Source organism: Vitis riparia, chromosome 10 (assembly GCF_004353265.1).
Source record: "Vitis riparia cultivar Riparia Gloire de Montpellier isolate 1030 chromosome 10, EGFV_Vit.rip_1.0, whole genome shotgun sequence".
In the NCBI taxonomy this organism is placed as follows: Eukaryota; Viridiplantae; Streptophyta; class Magnoliopsida; order Vitales; family Vitaceae; genus Vitis; species Vitis riparia.
In genome coordinates, this window is record NC_048440.1 from 5,601,049 (window position 1) to 5,614,796 (window position 13,748).

Below are 13,748 nucleotides of genomic sequence, written 5' to 3' on the forward strand. Positions count from 1 at the left end.
TCTGTACATTGCTGGCATGTCTAGAGTAGAGCTGGCCATATTTATTTCAGAGCACGTGCTCACTTGCTGCCACTCATTCTCAAGTTTCAAATCTTCACTCAGAAGTTCATCTGATTCATCAATTTTCTTATAGTTCACTTTTGGATTTTTCTGTAGTTCAGAATCTGAGTTTTCTAGCTCATTGCGAACTTCATCTTTTGCCCTTTCAATAGTATTAACTGGTCTTCTTTAGCTCGCATGGGAAAATTCACTGATGTAGCTTTTCGAATAAATACACGGACTGTTGCAACATCTCCAAGCTGTACGTGTGTTCCACTTATGTGAAATCCTTTGCATAGCTTTCTCTGGTTGAAACACTTGAGTCAATCTAGAATTGAATTGCTGAATGGGAGTCTGATATGAGCATGAAGGAGGCCGCTGTCCAGCACATAAACTTTCTGGCGTATTCAATGAGCCATCAAATCCAATAGCTGAGTCTGAATATTCATCATTTAATCCACCATCTTCTTCAAATGAAGGAAGCTCCATTGATTCTGGTTTGAATCTAACCTTTGCACTGATTTTATCCATGTGCTCATTGACAGTTTCTTCGGATGATAATGCCTTTCCTCTAATTTACTAACACAGTCTTTGTAGTCAATTTTCAAAACATTGTCGCTATTCACATTATTGCCAGGGTCAAGAAATGATAGGAGATTCATAAACTCCAACGTGCTCTCCTTTATCTAACCATTATAAAGAAGAAGCCTTAAATCAGCCACAAGTATCTTATATTCTGCAAAATGTGATGAAATTCTGGGGCGTTGACATTCATCAATTATGACAGCTTCCCATTTTGATTCATATTTCCATTCACCCTGTCATTGACATTGAAAATTGGGTGTGTAATCTTTACAAGGGCAGTAGGTGGTATATTGGCAAAATGGTCATAGTCAAGAAGGTGAGCTGTCACTTCTCTAAACCTGTCCCCTCAACCCTTATTAAACGTTTCAGGCCTGATTGCCCAAGGGTTTTCCCCTTTCCCAAAACAACCTCATTCCATTTAAAATTGTGCTCCTCATTTTCCGAAGGCTATATCCGCGTGCCCAAATGTTTGGAATACATAATTCTGGTCAGAATGTCTCTACTGACAGCTGCAGAATCTGAACCAAGCCATTTCGAATCTCTTAGTGCGTAAGTTACATCTCCAATGCATCCATGCGTGGTATTGAAAGGTGGCAGCCTTCAAGTTCTGAATGTTGCGGCTGTCTTCGAATTTGGGATGGTGCGTAGCGTAAGTGGATGCAGCCCATGAAGAAACCTGTGCATGGAGTCCATTAGTGCTCGCAACTTCTTAAAAAAAATCCTGGGGGTTCCTCTAGAAAGCGGACTATGCATGTACGTGTGTTCTCTGAAAATCAAAACTGTGCGTGGACTTCTTCATGCGGCTGTGAAGACTTCCCGAGGTGGCGTGTTTCTGTTAGTGCGTGGTCCCCATGGGAGTGCAGGCCGCCCCTCAATCCATGCTCTTGGATTTCAAGTGTCCGTCCAAAGTGGCAACATGAGATGTTTGTTTCTCTCAAAGTAGGTTCAGATTTTTGTTTCTCTATATTAATGATGCGACTGTTCCTCAGAAAATCCTCACTTGGTACCCTCTCCTCCATATTCAGGTACGGAGCAATGAACCCTCAAAGATTCTTTGGGGTCAAGCTTAAGAGACTGAACGTGAATACCAGAGATTCTGAGCTATGACATTGCGTTTAAGTCTTTTGGAAAGTGACTTTAGAAAAGACTTCAAGGCGGAATTCTGAACTGCAATGTAATGTGCATGACAGCCTTGGAAGTCTCATCAGAAAAAGTTCAAATTTCTTCCATTGGAGGCCTCAAATTCAACTTCTTGATTCGTCAAAGAGGGTACCCTCATCACTAGAGCTTTCCATTACACTTTGAGAATTTTCTAGTCCGTATTAACTTTGAAATTTTTCTGATCCAGATTTTAGTCCAAGAGATGCAGGCCTTTGATGGTCGAACTTCCTTTTTATCTCAAGTAATTCACGAACATAAATTATGGGAATATCACCAGGCTGAACCATAGTACCAGCTTCGCTGTCTTGTGAAGAGAGGACCCCGAGTCCACAAACTTGAAGGAGAAAGAGAGCACATAAGTCACTTTCCATTGTAACTCCTGACAATATTGTTGATTTTTGAATTCAGAAGGGGTGTCATCAGATTGAATGCGTCTGCTCCCATGTATGACCCACCACTTCGATTTTGTTGACAAGCGCCAATAACAACTGAAATCCAACTCTCTGAGTCTTTACATCATGCTGTCCACAAGCATCCTTCAGAAACCTAATCAGTGGTTCAATAAAATTCTTAGATGATAGCGAATGCCAAAGTTGATCGTCACCCTTCAAGTCTTTTTCTGCATCTTCGATCACCTGACATTTAGGACTTCTGTGGATGTGTATCAAGTTCAGATAAAAACTTCAAATCTGTCTCAGGTTTATCCGCATACCATGACATCTGCGAGATTCATTACTAGTCTTCACGGAAATCAAATTTAAGCCATCTCTGATATTAATGCATGATGAGCCTGAACTGTGACGATTATCTAAAGATTCAAGTAATATACTGTTGATATCTACTGCAACTCTTTGAGAACTGAGGCCTCAGAATTACTTGTGCATGTTTTTTATCAAATGATACTTGCAAAGAATCACTGCCAGGCCTTACCACAGAATCTAATTGCTGTACTGAAATTATTCAGGTTGAAATTTATGGCTTCTCCATTGTCAATGTACCTGATATCTAAGAAGATAGCAAGGTGCTCTATTGCAAGAACACAGCTGGCTGATTGTCCCGTGAAGCACTCGTTATCTGATCCAAGCACTCGTTCAGCATCTCCAGAAACACTTTACCCTTCTTTGACGTTCTTGAAGTGTGTTTCCCAAGCATACAGCTTCAGGATTTTTATGTTTAGAAGTGATTCTGTAATAGCCTTCAGCTTCCATAACCAGAATTTTATCGACTTCGAAGAGAAACTCCATTTGATGAGCCACCAGAATTATAGTTTTATGAGCAAGAGCAGCTATGACTTTTTCATTGAGAGGAATTGCAGCTTTGGGGGAAGGCCAATGCAATCTTCAATTCCTGCATGACTAAGGATAATAGGCTTCTCCTTTGATATTAGACTAACAGTTACGGATGAGGATCTATCACTGACTGCAAATTAGGATAAAATGGACTTCCTGAAGCGATATACGTTGCTGCTGTTGCATACTGAGGAGGGGTGAGCCTAGGAGACTGCATCATAGATTGTACCTCAACTGAAGGGAACTTGGAGAGTGCATGGGGAAGTTTTTCCATGTCATTATAAGAGTGGTTCATTCCCTGAGAGATCTTTATGTGGAGGTAATGCGATTAAATAGTTCATCCATTGCTGTAGCCTCATTAAGTCTTCTTGGTGACTCTAAAATTCAGCTTACTAGTAACCAGATGGAACACACATTCTTCTGGTTCAGGCATTCGTTTCTGGTCAGATTCTAGCGCCTATCTTGAGACCCCATTATTCCAAGACCGAATTCATAGCCCGACGTAACCTTTCCTAAGAAGTTGGAGACATTGTTTCTTTGGTAGAAAAGCTTTCAAGACCGTGCTGAGGCTCTGAATGTTGATAGCTTTCCATTACAATTGACGTGAGTTCCTCATCAGTAGTGTCATAAGAGTGACTTCATGAGAAGTTTCTTGCTGTATCAGAATCAATAGCATTAGGGGCTGCTTCATCACTTTTGCAGGCAGACATTCATCTTTAAGAACCAAACAGCTAGGGAGCATCATCATAAACTAACTCATTAACAAGAAGTGGACTTCCTGACACATCAGGTAAGTAGATCTTAGATTTATGTTCATGAAACTGAACTTCAGCCAGATATTACACCTAACATGTCATCAGGCTTCAAGAGCTCCTGAATTCCGAGTTTCAAAAAATAATTCCTTGAAAACTGCTAAATCAACTGGTATGACACGTATATAGAAGCTGAATGGTGGAGATCATTAAGGACAACCTCATCAGCAGTTGCGAATCCATCTCCCACTCAAATCCATCGACACTCTTCTAGGACAGTTTGACAGGCTGCCATTTGCATTCAATCTGCATTTCGACAAACTGAGAATGCGTACATGATACATCTGTTCTGTTTTAACATCAGTAGCACATCTCAATCATCTTCTTGTGGAGGTCAATGGCAGAATTCACAACTTTTAAGGATCACCCATCTTCTAGTGCAATCTATCTGTCATAAGAGGAATAAATTGTCTTGCCCATAATTCAATCAAATAATTTAGAATACGCAACTTTGGCCAGGCATCTCCGCTAACAGTGGCAAAGTCTGGACCAAGCCGTTTCGAAAACCAGATACCTCTTGGTCACTAATTAAACCATGCCTCCTTCTACTTGGTGACCTCGAGTGAAGACATTCCACCAGAACCAATGCTGGTAGCAACCTTTTCTGAAACCATACTGTTAAGAGATCCTTCCACTCTATTGTTTTCCAATGAAATATTAGTCCCACTGGAACAAGGCTTCGTACTAAAAGTTTGCACGGTTTCAAGACCAGAAGCTGTCATTTTCTCCTTATCCTGTTTTGGGATCTTTATCACGTAAGGATGGGTCGGCGACAACATTTGGCAAGCAGTCTAGTTTTACAGGTTCCTCATTGAGTTTATTCAGCTGTGAACTTGAATCATCCATATTAGGCAGTGTAATTTTCCTAAGCTCTCTGTTTCCAAGTATCAAACACAAATTTCTATCAGAAATAACCGTGGGGTTTAAAGTGGCCATAATTGCCTTGGTTACTAGTGAATTGGATTTGAAAGAAACATCAAGTTCTACTGGACTCTTTTCTCTCTCGTCTACCATTCCATAATCCAAATATTCGAGGAGATCTTTAACTCTATATTGACTGATACTGCACAAACGAGAAGCCCCAAATCTTATATTCTGATCTTGCATTTATTATCAATAGAATCTGTCATTGTTGAGACAAGTGAAAGCCTGCTAGGATTCCAGCCCAGAATTCCACGAATAGAGAAACCCAATTTGATTCAACAATCTGCAATCATGTGCCAAACCCCACAAACAGCCCACATTCTACACAGCCTTCGTAAAGTTTCTACCTTTCATGAAATACTCAATGCCCTCGTGGTCTCCGTAGCCCAAACGCCAAATGAGGGAAGAGAAATAAATACATAGAAGCAGAAGACAAGAAAATATAATCCAAAAGAAAGCAGGAGAGATACAGACGGGTGAATAGGCAAGCCACAATTCATTGTTTTCAAAAGGGCTTAAAAAGAAACAGGTAGGGACTCCAGAGAATAAGAGAAGGGGTCTTGGATATCGATATCAACGACAATCCCACACATCAGCCATTAAAAATAGAGATTAAAAAGACTAAAAAAATCAGAAACCAAAACATAGCATGTTCACGCTTAAATATATTCGACAAGAGAAAAATCAGTCCTAATTCTCCACAACAATCAATAAGATGACATCGGGCTCGCAGAATAATATTCAGGATCATATAAAGATGAGAGTATGTGAATTTCCCGTGACCATACCTGGAAGAGCCAATCTTTGAGGAGAATTGCTCAGCTTCCAACGAGAGGATGCGTGCTGTCAGTCCCTCTCTCTATACTTCCCCTCAAGACGATCTCCCAAAAATCTTCAGAATTTCCCCTCAATCCTCCCATCCGTGCTCCTTCTCCTTGCAGAATATTTTGTTTCCTTATTTTTTAGTCTTCTCCTTCAAAAGCAAATCTTCCCAATTTCAAATTCCCCTCCAAAACCTTCCAAGGAGAGTCCCACCTTCCTTAAACTCCAATGGTAATTTTCCTTGCAAAAACATGAAATTTTTGAAGTTAAATAATTGAATGAATAGATAAGTAAGTAAATAAATTAGGAAATGGTAAAAAAATAAAAAATAAATGAATAAATAAATAAATAAATAAATAAACAAATAAATACAAAAATGGGCCCCACAAGCTATGCAACCACACAAGTCATACAAGTCATACAAGTCACGTAAAAATGTCTTAATGGGCCAAGTGTGCCTAAGTAGGCCTAGAGCGGTGCCTAAAGGCCAAGTGTATCTAAAAGCTATCCTAAAAATGAATGAAAAGTCTAAGTCTAAAATAGGGCTGCCAGGGGTCACAATAAGGGATCAAATAATCCCTTAACCAAAATCTCCAAGGTGACTCAGAAAAAGGTAAGTGGTGAGTAGTACTGGGCCACCAAAGAACTACTGTGGAGCACTGAAAACGAACTTAAGACATGTGTTAAAGGGACAAAATTGAGGGTCTACAAATATGCCCCTCTTCGGTATAGATCACGAGTGTAGAGAATGTGAGTAGAAATACGAGTAATGAGCAGAATGAAGTGAACTATACCGAAGAATTAAAGAAGGACCAGAGATTTTGTCCTAGCACATGAAGAGGTAAGGTCAAAAGATGGGGTCGCAACGAGATGGAAATAAGTGAAAAGGGTGACTCAAAGTCACGAATGAGATGAATGGATATGGGTCCAGGACAAAATGAACGAATCTAGGTTTAAAATAGGATAAACGACTCTGGGTCATAGGCTCAGGGCTCTAATTGGAAAGAATGACTCGGGGTCAAAATGGAAAATGACTATGGGTCGAGAGCTCCAGGCTCTAAATAGGAAAGAATGACTCTGGGTCGAAATGGGAAATGACTCTGGGTCGAGAGCTCCGGGCTCTAAATAGGAAAGAATGACTCTGGGTCAAAATGGAAAATGACTCTGGGTCGAGAACTCCGGGTTCTAAATAGGAAAGAATGACTCTGGGTCGAAATAGAAAATGACTCTGGGTCGAGAGCTCTGGGCTTTAAATAGGAAAGAATGACTCTGGGTCAAAATGAAAAAAAAAAAAAAATGACTCTGGGTCGAGAATGGAAAATGACTCTGGGTCGAGAGCTCCGGGCTCTAAATAGGAAAGAATGACTCTGGGCCAAAATGGAAAAAGTAACTCTGGGTCGAGAGCTCCGGGCTCTAAATAGGAAAGAATGACTCTGGGTCAAAATGGAAAATGACTCTGGGTCGAGAGCTCCGGGCTCTAAATAGATAGCCGATCAGGATACTTTCCGACTCAAGGTGTCGGGTCGAGGCCACTCACAAGTGGCTAGAATGATGAAAACGAAACATCGCGGGGATGTGAGTGATGCAAATGACTCCGGGTCGTGAGCTCAGGGCTCGGGGTGCCATGAATGACTCTGGGTCAAGATGGAAAATGACTCTGGGTCGATGAATAGCTCAGGGCTATGAGCTCCGGGCTCTATGACTGATCGGCTAGAAGGAGAATGCGATACGCAAACTCCAGGTCAAACCACTCATGGGCGACCAAATGATGAAAGCTCAGCTAAGAGCTGGAAAGACTCCGGGTCTATACGAAATGATAGCTCAGGGCTAACGGGCTCAGGGCCTAAGGGAAGAAGAATGCTCAGGGCTACGAGGCTCAGGGCCTAGAAGAGAATAATAGAGAAGACCAACTCGAAAGTGGACATGAAATAAATTGGCTCAAAGCCATATACTCAAAATGTCAAGGGTCGGACTACTGAAACCAAGAAGGGAAATATGCCCCAGTATCCAGGGTGCTCACACTGCTGAAACAACCAGTAAACCAACCATCTGCTAGAATCAATGGGTCAAGAACCGAATACATCACAACAAACCTCTGAAAAGTCAAAACTGAAAGAGGCCTCTGTGTCTGAAAAACTGCTCTGTCGACGAATCTCAAAAGGTAAATCTCAAAGCGTGTATATCGTGGCTCATCTAAAAGCAAATCCCAAAGTGCACAAAATGGTGCTCATCTGGATAACCAATCGACAAGATAATAATGATGATCGAAAACAAATCCATCTCATGAACATCTAGCTAAAGGATCCACCCATGCTCCTCAGGTGAAATCTGATGTGATCCATCTCTATCTCAACAAATCCATATAGGGGGTCCTGATACAGTCAATCATCGAAAGCTCTGAGCTAGTACTCAATCTGAAACCAAACTGGCTACTGTCCCAATCTCAAGGATATTCAAAGAAATGGGGAAAAATGTCCCAGTATAAGATCCGATATCAAAGTCATGAGGTAAACAACCGCCACTAATCATACATCCTCATACCACTGCGCGAACAAAATCTCATCAAGGAGAGGGGAATATGCCCTAGTATGGATATCTGATGTCGAAGTCATGAAGCAAACAACTAACAATGATCATCCATCTATGCACCGCTGTCTAAACACAATCTCATCATGGAAAGGGCAATATGCCCCAGTATGAATATCTGACGTACAATAAAGAATCTGTCAAAATCAATCAAACATCTCCATAACCATAAATAGGGATAACCATACCGTCCTACAACAACTAGGAATCTCGGAGGAAGGGGGAGATATGCCCCAGTGTGAATATATAACGCACAACTAAAGGATGAATCCAACATCATCAATCAACTGTCCTCAGCTCAACAATAATCCACTAAGAAGTCAGAATGAAGTATCGACCAATGCCTCAAGGGAGACACTCTAAATCTAATCTCAAATGAATAGCCAAAATGATGAGGGATGTGGTAATCTCAAGAGTAAAAGCATGTCTATAATGAATCCCTGACTGAATCTGATAGGAATCTGGTAACCTTAAAATGGGGAAATATGCCCCAGTATGCCAGATCTATACACTGCACTGAAAACTGCCTCTAACTCAGTAATAATCCACTAGTCTATCTCAGAAGTACTCCGCAAATGGAACCACTAGGGGCTCAACGATGCTCCACTAGAACTGATATGGTCTCAACATACCTCACTAGGGATCTCTGATCGGTGAAAATACCCAGACTCAAAGAAAGTGCTCTACTAGGGGCTCATCTCAACCAAATGAAAGGGGAATATGCCCCAGTATGGATATCTAATGCACAACCAAAGGATGAATCCAATATCCTCAATGAACTGTCTCCAAACCCAAAAATCCATCAAACATCAATATGCCAAGCAAGAGAGAGACCAAATGCTTCCAAAAGTATCTTCCATAAAAGAGAACATGGTAACGACCATACTTCAACCGATCTACCAAAAACCTGTCCAAGTGAAGACTGTCAAAGATAACGTCTGATCTCGTGGCCTCAGGGTGGTCTTAAGACACGGGACGTAACGTAGGCCAAGGTGATAGGGTGAAAGAAATGAAGGGAAACTAGGCTCAAATACCCAATGATCAAACCCGTACCCTCGTGTATAAGATGTAATGCAAAGAAAAAATCTCATGAGCCATGGACCTAGAGGTAACCAAAGGAAATGTCGATGGCAAAATGAGAGAAAAATGAGTAGTCAAACCATCAATGAAATATGTGGATGATGTGAAAAAGATATCAAATCAGTAATGGGTATCAACATGTAGGGAACGGATAAAAGGTGGAACAAAGATCTGGAAAGAGGTAATGAGATACAAAAGGAAGCAATGAGAAAGTGGAACGAGTGATGATCAACCCATGTTAGTACAATAAAGGAAAGTCATATCATCAATGATGGAATGGTGGGTAAGACAATGATCCAGAGACCCTAGTAAAAGGTCGCTCATCTCTCATACCTAATACATATCAACCATGATCCGATACGCATAGGATACCATAGAACTCTCATATGAACCCTCGACACTCCAAATGCATAACAAGAGCGGCTCAAGGAGTGAAAAACTCATAAAAACTCACAAAAACCCATAATGACAAATATACCCAATAAATGAACCTCAAAAGGTGGCATAAATGCCCAATGGAACGAGATACCATACATGAGCATATCATTGCGCTTTTCTTTTCTTTTTTTTTTTCTTTTTTTTTTTTTTTTTTTTTTTTTTTTTTTTTTTTGTTTTTTGTTTTTGTTTTGTTTTTGTTTTTGTTTTGTTTTTGTTTTTTTTTTTTTTTTTTTTTTTTTGCGCATGCTTTGATCATCAATAAATCAAACTCCAATGGGAAAAATATAAGGAATGAACAAACTCTCTCAAATCACTAGTGAATACATGAACCCCATCCCATGAGATAACCTCTCAAACCAAAATCTCCGAATCAATGTCAAATGATGGAATGAATAGAGTGATATGACTGCCCTCTTTGCACTAAGAGGTGAAGGATCATCAACCCGAGGAAGAGAATAGATAAGATGAAGCAAATAGTGATAGAGATAAGAAAGAGAATGAATATATGGTGATAATAAAATAGAACAAGTAGGGTGATAAGAGGATGGTAACAAAATGAGAAGATAGACCTATAAGTCTAAAGCTCATGAGACTTTCCTAGCAAAGCATGCATATACATCAAAGGGCCCCAACCCGGGTATAGAAATGGTAATCAAAGCTATAAGAAAGAAATAAGGCTATAACATACCATGTGAGGCTCAATGGGCTAACAATGGTTTAATATATAGAGGTGATAAAGTATGAGGCTAACCGAAATGATGGCCACCCATCCTGCGACCACGGTCTCAAACATAATACTTCTTTAGCTGATCCACGTTGGTAGGCTCTGAAAATTGGTTTCCATCTAAGTCAGTCAACCATGCAGCCCCTTCTGGAGTCAACTCTTGGATAACATAAGGCCCACTCCAACTAGGTCTAAACTTTCCCCTAGGGTCTCCAATCAAACCTCTGAGAATCCTCAAAACTAAGTCTCCTTTTTGCAATGGTCTAGGCTTAACCCGTTTCTTGAAGGCACGAGCCATCTTTCTCTGATAGGCCTGAACATGATCTGCCGCTCTCAATCTCCTCTCATCTAAAAGGTTAAGCTGATCAAATCGAGCCTGAGCCCACTCTGCCTCAGAAATCTGCTGCTCAAGGGTTACTCTCAATGAACCCATCTCTGTCTCGACTGGCAAAACAGCCTCCATACCATACACTAGAGAGTAAGGCGTAGCTCCTGTAGAAGTACGAAATGATGTACGATATGCCCACAACGCAAAAGGAAGCTTCTCTGACCAATCTCGAGAAGTCTCAACCATTTTCCTCAAAATCCTCTTAATATTCTTGTTTGCAGCCTCTACTGCCCCGTTGGTCTGTGGCCTATATGCTGAAGATCTATGATGTCGGATGGCATACTTCTGCAACAAAGTATCTACCTCAGCTCGGAAGTGCACCCCTCTGTCGGAAATCAACTCATGAGGAACCCCATAGCGGCAAATGATGTGTGATCTGATAAAACTGGCAACCCTAGCAGATGTCAACCTCGCATATGATGCGGCTTCCACCCACTTGGTGAAATAATCTATGGCAACTAGGATGAACTCATGACCACTGGAAGATTTTGGTGAAACCTTCCCAATAATATCAATACCCCATACTGAAAATGGCCATGGCGAGGTCAAAGCGTGTAACTCTGATGGCGGTGCATGAATGAGATCACCATGAATCTGACACTCTGGGCATTTCTGGACAAACTGACAACAATCTGTCTCCATAGTCAACCAGAAATAGCCCGTCCTCATAATCTTACGGGCTAGCATGTGTCCTCCCATATGCGGACCACAAACTCCTGAATGAACCTCTCTCATCACTCGATTTGCAGAGGCTCGATCTAAACACAACAGAAGCATACCATCAGCTGATCGTCTGTACAAGGTATCTCCACAAATGACAAATCTAGTGGCCAAATTCCTCAGTGCTCTCCTATCCTTGGCAGTGGCTACCTCAGGATACGTGCCGGATCTAAGAAACTGATAAATATCATGATACCAAGGTAGATCATCCTGGACCCCTGTCTCTCCAATCAAACAACAGTAGGCGGGTGCAGACCTCAACTCAATCAGCAACGGACGTATAACTACATCAATCGGAATATCCACAGAAGAAGCTAGGGTAGCTAAGGCGTCGGCAAACCGGTTCTGTGCTCTAGGTAGATGAACATATCTCAAGTCATCAAATCTCGCGACCAGCAACTCCAAATAGGCGTGATATGGCTTAAGCTTTACATCCCTAGTCTTCCAATCTCCCTGAATCTGTCTAAGTACCAGATTGGAGTCACCAAATACCTCCATCTGTCTAATGTCAAGCTCCAATGCAGTCTCTAAACCAAGGATACAAGCCTCATACTCAACTATGTTATTCGTGGCAGGATGTCGATCAGAAAATGCCAAACGAACGGACCTCGGAATATGATCACCCTGAGGGGATACCAACAGAACACCTATCCCATATCCCGACTGATTGGCTGCACCATCAAAGTACATGCACCATCCTGATGAGCTAGTCATAGCAACAAACTCCTCATCTGGAAAATCATCATCAACTGGTCTATCCTCAGATGTCGGTAGTGAGGCTAAGTGATCGGCGACAATACTTCCCTTAATAGACTTCTGAGAAATATACTGAATATCGAACTCTGTCAAAAGTACGAGCCATCTCATCAATCTACCAGTCAATGCAGGTCTATCAAACAAGTATCTCAACGGGTCTAGGCGGGATATCAAATGCACTGAATACTCTGTCATGTAATGCCTCAATCTCCTGGTAGCCCAAACTAGTGCTAAGCATAGGCGCTCAATCATAACATATTTCACTTCATACTCCAGCATCCTCTTACTCAAGTAGTAAATAGCCCGCTCCTTCCCTGAGTCATCAATCTGAGCTAACATACATCCCAAGGCCATGTCTGAAACAGACAAATATAGAAGAAGTGGACGTCCTGGCGTAGGAGGCGCTAAAACAGGGGGAGAAAGCAGATACCCCTTGATCTTCTCAAATGCAAGCTGACAATCATCATTCCAAACTGTTGGCTGGTTCTTCCTTAAAAGACGAAAGATGGGCTCACATATGTCTGTCAATCTGGCTATGAAACGACTAATGTACTGTAATCTGCCCAGAAAACCTCTAATCTCTTTCTCAGTCTTTGGTGCAGGCATGTCAAGTATGGCTTTGATTTTATCTGGGTCGACCTCTATGCCCCGCTCACTGACCATATGTCCCAATAACTTCCCAGAAGTCACTCCAAAGGTGCACTTCTTAGGATTCAGCCTCAATCTAAACTTCCGGATCCTCTCAAAGAATCTCTCTAGAGCCTCTAAGTGATCTGCTCTACCCTGGGATTTCACAATCATATCATCCACATAAACTTCAACGTCCCTATGCATCATGTCATGAAACAAAGTAGTAGCGGCCCTCTGATAAGTGGCTCCTGCGTTCTTCAACCCAAATGGCATAACCTTATAACAGTAGGTACCCCACTCAGTAATAAAGGCTGTCTTCTCCATATCCTCTGGAGCCATCAAAATCTGATTATACCCTGAAAACCCATCCATGAAAGACAACATCGAATGGCCTGCAGTGCTATCAACTAACAAATCAATATGTGGGAGAGGGAAGTCGTCTTTAGGGCTGGCTTTATTAAGATCTCTGAAGTCCACACAAACTCTAACTTTACCGTCCTTTTTGGGTACTGGGACTACATTAGCCAACCACTTTGGATACTCAACCACTGATATGAATCCAACACTGAGTTGTTTCTGAATCTCCTCTTTCACCTGCAAACTCCAACGTGGATGTAATCGTCTCAATTTCTGCTTAACTGGTCTGGCATGTGGTAGGATAGGCAAGTGGTGCTGAACTATAGAGGGATCAAGACCAGGCATGTCCTCATAGGACCATGCAAAAACATCCAAGTATGCCCTGAGTAGATGAATAAGTCTATCTCTCTCATCTGTAGATAGGGGTGAACCAATCT

General features: G+C 41.5%; 1 protein-coding gene and 1 long non-coding RNA gene across 5 annotated transcripts in view; one reads left to right on the forward strand and one right to left on the reverse strand.

Moving 5' to 3' along the window:
* The window catches only part of LOC117924380 (protein ROOT HAIR DEFECTIVE 3 homolog 2), a 134,098-nt gene that overhangs the window by 74,128 nt on the left and 46,222 nt on the right, over positions 1 to 13,748 (reverse strand). The gene's annotated exons all lie outside the window — the stretch shown is intronic.
* LOC117924382 lies at positions 633 to 2,368 on the forward strand. The gene is made up of 3 exons (XR_004652767.1): positions 633 to 1,563; positions 1,650 to 1,893; positions 1,973 to 2,368. It is a non-coding gene; the product is annotated as an uncharacterized LOC117924382 (long non-coding RNA).